The sequence below is a fragment of the Schistocerca serialis genome, chromosome 10 (assembly GCF_023864345.2).
Source record: "Schistocerca serialis cubense isolate TAMUIC-IGC-003099 chromosome 10, iqSchSeri2.2, whole genome shotgun sequence".
Classification (NCBI taxonomy): domain Eukaryota; kingdom Metazoa; phylum Arthropoda; class Insecta; order Orthoptera; family Acrididae; genus Schistocerca; species Schistocerca serialis.
This window is the reverse complement of record NC_064647.1, coordinates 150524141-150532310: the sequence shown is the minus strand read 5'-3', so window position 1 is coordinate 150532310 and position 8170 is coordinate 150524141.

Sequence of the window (8170 nt, the reverse complement as noted above, 5' to 3'; positions counted from 1 at the left end):
CTACGGTGCCTCAAACTATACTTAAGTTAACTGCGAAAACTTCCTGAAAATGTGCCTAGTACTTTTGGAGAGGCGCGCTCAAACAGACAGAGAGGTAGACACGATGGATGTATGGATTTACTACCGACCGAGGTGGCATATTGGTTAGCACACTGCACTCGCATTCGAGAGGATGACAGTTCAAACCCGCGTTTGGTCATCCTGGTTTAGGCTTTCCGTGATTTCCCTAAATCGCTTCAGGCAAATACCGGGATGGTTTCTTTGCAAGGGAACGCCATATTTCCTACCCCATCCTTCCGTAATCCGATGGGACCGATGACCTCTGGTTCCTCCCTCCCCCCCCCCCCCCCCGAAAAAACCTACCAGCAGATTTATTATTAGTATAGGTTTCAAAGGTGTTCTGTTGCCAAAGAAGTTTGTGAATCGCTAGTCCAGTGAAATAGTACAATTTTTACTTTTGGTAGACCCTTCATCATGGTATTGAACCATTATGGATACTTCGCACGCGACGTGAGGAACGGCGGTGTACGTGTAGTTGCGCTTAAGACCAACAGTGCTGCCCTGTTCGTGTGTACGCGCCACGATAAACAAGACACCGCAGTTTCCGTGTCCCTGGGGATCGCGCGAAACGCCGCTAAGTGTTATGCTCAGGGCGGCGGGGTGCAAGTTTGGGGTTTAGCGGAGCACGTGATAACTTCCGAGCGCGGGACTTATATATACTGTGGCAGACGCAGCAGCAGCGGCAGGGGCTGCTACATATTCAGCAGGCGGAGGCCGGCTCGCGAGATTACAGTTCGCAAACTTCGATCCCCGAACTGAGCCCCACACCTGCCTCCCAGCGCGCCTTCTCACCGCGGTGGCCAATTGCTGCCCGCATGCGAGGAGACCGCACCATAGCTGGAAACACTACTCACAGGTACGGCCTTCCTCCGCGGGTTTACTTGCCTCTGGCCACTGCGCCAGGGACAACAACAACGGAAGACCAACGACGAAATTCTCGGAATGTTTAGGGCGTGAGACAGTATTTCACTGGACTAGCGATTCACAAACTTCTTTGGCAACAGAACACCTTTGAAACCTATACTAATAATAAATCTGCTGGTAGGTTTTTTCGGGGGGGGGGGGGGGGGAGGGAGGAACCAGAGGTCATCGGTCCCATCGGATTACGGAAGGATGGGGTAGGAAATATGGCGTTCCCTTGCAAAGAAACCATCCCGGTATTTGCCTGAAGCGATTTAGGGAAATCACGGAAAGCCTAAACCAGGATGACCAAACGCGGGTTTGAACTGTCATCCTCTCGAATGCGAGTGCAGTGTGCTAACCAATATGCCACCTCGGTCGGTAGTAAATCCATACATCCATCGTGTCTACCTCTCTGTCTGTTTGAGCGCGCCTCTCCAAAAGTACTAGGCACATTTTCAGGAAGTTTTCGCAGTTAACTTGAGTATAGTTTGAGGCACCGTAGCCGGCTGCTGTGGCCGAGCGGTTCTAGGCGCTTTAGTCGCGCTGCTGCTACGGTCGCAGGTTGGAATCCTGCCTCGGGCATGCATGTGTGTGATGTCCTTAGGTTAGTTAGGTTTAAGTAGTTCTAAGTTCTAGGAGACTGATGACCTCAGAAGTTGAGTCCCATAGTACTCAGAACCATTTGAACCAAACGACCCTGGTATTTGCCTGGAGCGATTTAGGGAAATCACGGAAAGCCTAAATCAGCATGGCCGAACGCGGTTTTGAACTGTCATCCTCTCGAATGCAAGTCCAGTGTGCTAACCAATATGCCACCTCGCTCTGTAGTAAATCTGTAGAACCATAGTGTCTATCTGTCTGTCTGTTTGAGCACGCCTCTCCAAAACTACTAGAAGCATTTTCAGGGAGTTTTCGCAGTTAACTTGAGCATAGTTTGAGGCACCCCTGTTGTTCAATCTACACCGGTTTTAACTGTTCTCAGACAAAAAACCTGCCTGAAAAGCTAAATGACATCGGTTTCTAATTGTGAGGCTGTTGGAACACATGTCCAATATGCTGTCCATCGTTTTGCCGGCCGGTGTGGCCGAGCGGTTCTAGGCGCTTCAGTCTGGATCCTCGCGACCGCTACGGTAGCAGGTTCGAATCCTGGCTCGGGCATGAATGTGTGATGTATGTAGGTTAGCCGGCCAGGGTGGCCGAGCGGTTCTAGGCGCTACAGTCTGGAACCGCGCTGCTGCTACGGTTGCAGGTTCGAATGCTGCCTAGGGCATGGATGTGTGTGATGTCCTTAGGTTAGTTAGGTTTAAATAGTTCTGAGTTCTAGGGGACTGATGACGTCAGAAGTTAAGTCCCATGGTGCTCAGAGCCATTTGAACAATTTTTTTGTCCATCGTTTTCTGCTACAACTTGAAATCGAGAGACAGCATGTTCAATGGCTTCCGCACATGTTCCCATAAAAAATAATTCGACGAAATTTACACTGAAGCGCCATAGAAACTGGTATAAGCATGCTTATTCAAATACAGATATACATAAACAGTCAGAAGAAGGCGCTGCGATTGGCAACGCCTATATACACTCCTGGAAATGGAAAAAAGAACACATTGACATCGGTGTGTCAGACCCACCATACTTGCTCCGGACACTGCGAGAGGGCTGTACAAGCAATGATCACACGCACGGCACAGCGGACACACCAGGAACCGCGGTGTTGGCCGTCGAATGGCGCTAGCTGCGCAGCATTTGTGCACCGCCGCCGTCAGTGTCAGCCAGTTTGCCGTGGCATACGGAGCTCCATCGCAGTCTTTAACACTGGTAGCATGCCGCGACAGCGTGGACGTGAACCGTATGTGCAGTTGACGGACTTTGAGCGAGGGCGTATAGTGGGCATGCGGGAGGCCGGGTGGACGTACCGCCGAATTGCTCAACACGTGGGGCGTGAGGTCTCCACAGTACATCGATGTTGTTGCCAGTGGTCGGCGGAAGGTGCACGTGCCCATCGACCTGGGACCGGACCGCAGCGACGCACGGATGCACGCCAAGACCGTAGGATCCTACGCAGTGCCGTAGGGGACCGCACCGCCACTTCCCAGCAAATTAGGGACACTGTTGCTCCTGGGGTATCGGCGAGGACCATTCGCAACCGTCTCCATGAAGCTGGGCCACGGTCCCGCACACCGTTAGGCCGTCTTCCGCTCACGCCCCAACATCGTGCAGCCCGCCTCCAGTGGTGTCGCGACAGGCGTGAATGGAGGGACGAATGGAGACGTGTCGTCTTCAGCGATGAGAGTCGCTTCTGCCTTGGTGCCAATGATGGTCGTATGCGTGTTTGGCGCCGTGCAAGTGAGCGCCACAATCAGGACTGCATACGACCGAGGCACACAGGGCCAACACCCGGCATCATGGTGTGGGGAGCGATCTCCTACACTGGCCGTACACCACTGGTGATCGTCGAGGGGACACTGAATAGTGCACGGTACATCCAAACCGTCATCGAACCCATCGTTCTACCATTCCTAGACCGGCAAGGGAACTTGCTGTTCCAACAGGACAATGCACGTCCGCATGTATCCCGTGCCACCCAACGTGCTCTAGAAGGTGTAAGTCAACTATCCTGGCCAGCAAGATCTCCGGATCTGTCCCCCATTGAGCATGTTTGGGACTGGATGAAGCGTCGTCTCAAGCGGTCTGCACGTCCAGCACGAACGCTGGTCCAACTGAGGCGCCAGGTGGAAATGGCATGGCAAGCCGTTCCACAGGACTACATCCAGCATCTCTACGATCGTCTCCATGGGAGAATAGCAGCCTGCATTGCTGCGAAAGGTGGATATACACTGTACTAGTGCCGACATTGTGCATGCTCTGTTGCCTGTGTCTATGTGCCTGTGGTTCTGTCAGTGTGATCATGTGATGTATCTGACCCCAGGAATGTGTCAATAAAGTTTCCCCTTCCTGGGACAATGAATTCACGGTGTTCTTATTTCAATTTCCAGGAGTGTAAGTCAGCAAAGTGTCTGGTGCAGTTGTTAGATCGCTTACTTGCGGGCTTACATCCCAAACATGTTCGTGTTCACATGCAGTTCCTCTTCGTCGACATGTCTCGGCACAAACTCGTATAGGGGTTGAGCAGCACGTGTCGCATTACACGCCCTAAATTAGACACTTGTGACCCTTGGGTTAAATTGTCTGGCTGCGAAATACAAAGTTAGCATAGCATATAAAAACAGTAATAATAATATCGGGAACTAAATTAACGACCCACAAATGACGTAGGCCACACAGTTGCGACTTGCTTAGAATAATGTTAATTCAGAGAGCAAACTAATAGCGAAAGTGGTCGTATTTAGAGTTACTGCTACACTCGAGAGCATATCCATTTGACACAGTTCGATCTCATCGCAAAATACAAGTAATGTGCGCGTAAAGTTACAGTTCACACCATGCGAGCGGCTGCTTACCGCTCAGAGACTAAGTCCGGCGACACCACACAACGCGAAATTTTCTAAGTCGTTTTCCTAGTTGCCTAAAGAACGATCGTCCGCTTTCGCGTCTACATCCGAACTGTCCCTTTGGTGTCTCCAGCCAAAATGTCCCCGGCCGCGTTTCCCGCGTTCCGAATATCCTCGCTTGACTGACTAGGGCAGTTCCCATTCCAGAAGCCGTCCAGCTGATTGGCTACAGCTTATTCTACGTAATTTTACATTTTAACATATTTAAATAATCAAAGCTTGACCACGATCACGTTCTAAATGAAGTAACAGTAATATCCATTACATTTTCGAATTGCTGAAAAGTTTGGCATCTGTCTACCTCATTATAGGCCCAAATAGCTGCGTTTCCTTGTATATAAGATACTGCAAAATTAATTTTCCTCCACGTGCGAGGAAATGCGTCTTTGAAAGCTTTCATGAAAATTACAGGGTGAATGGTTTTCTTGTCTGAAGTAAAAGGTTGAAAGGTTCTGTGTTTTATAAAACTTTCTTGCTGTCTGTCAGATTGATCTATGTTTCCTCTTCTCGTCCTTCGTCTCTGTTACAATATTTAAACCATGATCAGGTGGCATCGGACATATACTTTGAGAATTTCGTCGCCGTAAGAAGGAGGTTCGTGGGCCACGTTATTTCTGAGCTAAAATTAGATAAATACTGAAAATACAGTTTACATATAATGTTGAAATTTTAGGATCATGGATTAAACAAATAATGAAATCACAATAGCGTTAATCATAACTACAATTACTGAAGTGCACTATGCTACTTACATTGGGAATACAATATTAATAAGCCGGCCGCGGAACCGCGGGACTGCTACGGTCGCAGGTTCGAATCCTGCCTCGGGCATGGATGTGTGTGATGCCCTTAGGTTAGTTAGGTTTAAGTAGTTCTAAGTTCTAGGGGACTGATGACCTAAGATGTTAAGTCCCATAGTGCTCAGAGCCATTTGAACCATTTTACAATATTAATCACTAGTGATATGTTGATTATCCGCACGAGTGGAAATTTCAATTACTAGTATGCACGAGTATGCGTCCTGCAGTACGCAGTGACTTTTTATAAAGTTAAAGAGTTAAAATTAGAGCGGCCAGTCTAATGCGCGTGGCTGTCCCTCGACTCCATTCCAGAACAGATAACAGAATAAGTAATTAACAAAAGACTAGACATCCTTTCTGTGTCTCACCAGCGATCACATGCGACCGCGCACAAGGTAACTTGCATTGGCTTTCATGCTTTATTAAACAGGGTTCTCTGATTAAAAAAATAGATTTACATGCTATGGCTAAAAGTCTGCCTTTAAAGTGATAAACAACTAAAACAAGTCCAAAGAATTTTTAGTACACTGGCATATTCAATTAAGCCGCACGCAACCCACCGAAGCTACTCGGCGACCCCAATTCAATCGGCCGGCGTAGCTTATAACAGACTCGAGGGAGCTTGTTCTTCCGACCTCTAGGAAAACCGAATCACCATAGGCGGTGGATCTGCCCTGACGATTCAACACGCCGTAGCCGCTGGCCCCGCTCCTTCGTTGTCCGACTGGTCCTCTAGCCGTCCTGCCTACGTACACAGTCCCCCGCTGATCCCGACACACCTCCCCAGCCGAGCGCACGCGCTGCCGTCAAATCCGCGCCGCCAAAGATGAGCAGAAGACAAACAAGCATCGAAGTCGACGATAGATGGAAACAGGCGCCAGAAAACGCACCAGCTCACAATTGAAAGCAAAATATGTGATAATTAGGAACATGTGAACTACTTGGCTTACTTACATATCACACCTAAAGCGAGACGACGTTCGGAATTCCAGGGATCCAATTTCACTCTCAGTTTTACATTATATACTTTATCGCTAGACTGACTGGTTGGTTGATTTGGGACAGGGGACCAAACAGCTAGGTCTTCGGTCCCATCAGATTAGGGAAGGATGGGGAAGGAAGGTGGCCGTGCCATTTCCTTTGAAATCCCGGCATTTTTCTGAAGCGATTTAGGGAAATAAAGGAAAACGTAAATCAGGATGGCGGGACACCGGGATACGAGTCCAGTGTGCCAACCTCTGCGCTACCTCGCTCAATCGCTAGACTTACAAAGTGAAAAAAATGGTTGATTGTTGTTTTACACACCGCAGGTATTAAGATGAGGATACTGAGAAAATGAGATCGTTATTTATTACAGTGCTACCACAGTCGATTTTTAAAATGAACGATGGGTCTCAACGACCGTTGTTGCAGGTTAAGGAGTAAGAGCAAATTGAATCAGATTGTGGCGGATGTAAACTCGTCGAACACATCTAACCAACATTGGTGAGCTGTGGTGCGATCGCCCTTCCTCGAACATTTATCGGGGTTCGATATATCGCGTTAAATCGCAGCTCGGATATTACAGAACCTCTGGCGAGGCTAGTCTTAAAAGGGCGTAAACGGTGGCGCTACAGGGAACACAGACAAAGGAACAAGACAGGGACAGACAGTGTGTGTGTGTGTGTGTGTGTGTGTATATGAGAGAGAGAGAGAGAGAGAGAGAGAGAGAGAGAGACAGAGAGCGACCGTGGAGCCGTAGTCCAACTAGAGGTTGCGGACTCGGCTGTGTATGTTGCCCTGTGCGGACGAGCTGTTGTACATGCCTGTTGGGTCTTGCCCAGTTGAGTGGAGTATGGAATGCCCGCAAGCGGCGCGTGTCAGCTTGGCTTCAATTGCACGAGTGGAGCGCAATGTCGGCTATGCAGTTGCTGTTTTATTCCCATTGAAGGCACCGTTCCCTAGAGCGTGCAACGCGCTCGGCTTTAGATGGGTCTTGTAGTGTGGCTAATGTATACCAGAATGATATTCCAGTCATAGAGATGAAGGACGGAGTGAAAGCTTTACATTTGCTAAACTCTTATCCTGCTTTAAAAATTTGTACGAAAGCAAATCTACGTGAAGTTCGAGGTTACCAGACACAGATTTAGTTCCAGCGTTTGCGTGGTAACACGACGGAAAGATCTACTTGTACACTAAGAAAGTGAGGTGCTGTTTATTCACATTTCTCAATTGAGTTTGCTGTGCTTCCTTTCTAGTGAAGTAAGTTATTTTCGCAATTTATAGTTCTCGCTTTAAACTGCACCAAGTAACTGAGGTGCGGTGTTTACCTTAAAATTTAAATCTGTCGGTTATTTTAGCATTTAAGTTGCCCAGCTAAGTAAAATTGTTTGTAAATTAAGAGTCTTGTACATTCGCAATTGCGAATACGGGCAACTTTAATAACGAATGATAACATTGAAAACTTGCACCGAACGGTCATCTTCACCACTTAGGCTGTCCATGCATGATTTACAGCTATAATGCAGCGTTTTGAGATGCAAAATACAACACACGAAGTGCGACGGATTATTAATATAACGATATATGTAAAACACCTGCGCGAGAGATAAATACTCTGTGGAATTGAAGCATCTCCCTGCCAATTCGATAACAAAGATATACAGACTGTATTAAGCCACGGCAAAGAGATAATTATTCCATGTTGGACATTGGAAGAGAGATGTTCTATGTCGGATTGAGACGAGCTTGTTGGAGGCCGGCACTAAGGCAGTAATCTATGTTTTATGGTATTGAAATACATATACAAGCACAAAAGGAGTATCAGATGTGTAGAGTTCATAACCCTTAATCATTTCAAAAGAAATATTCAGTGACTATAACGATGCAAGTCGTTCGGAAGTGTTGTGTGGTTTGACG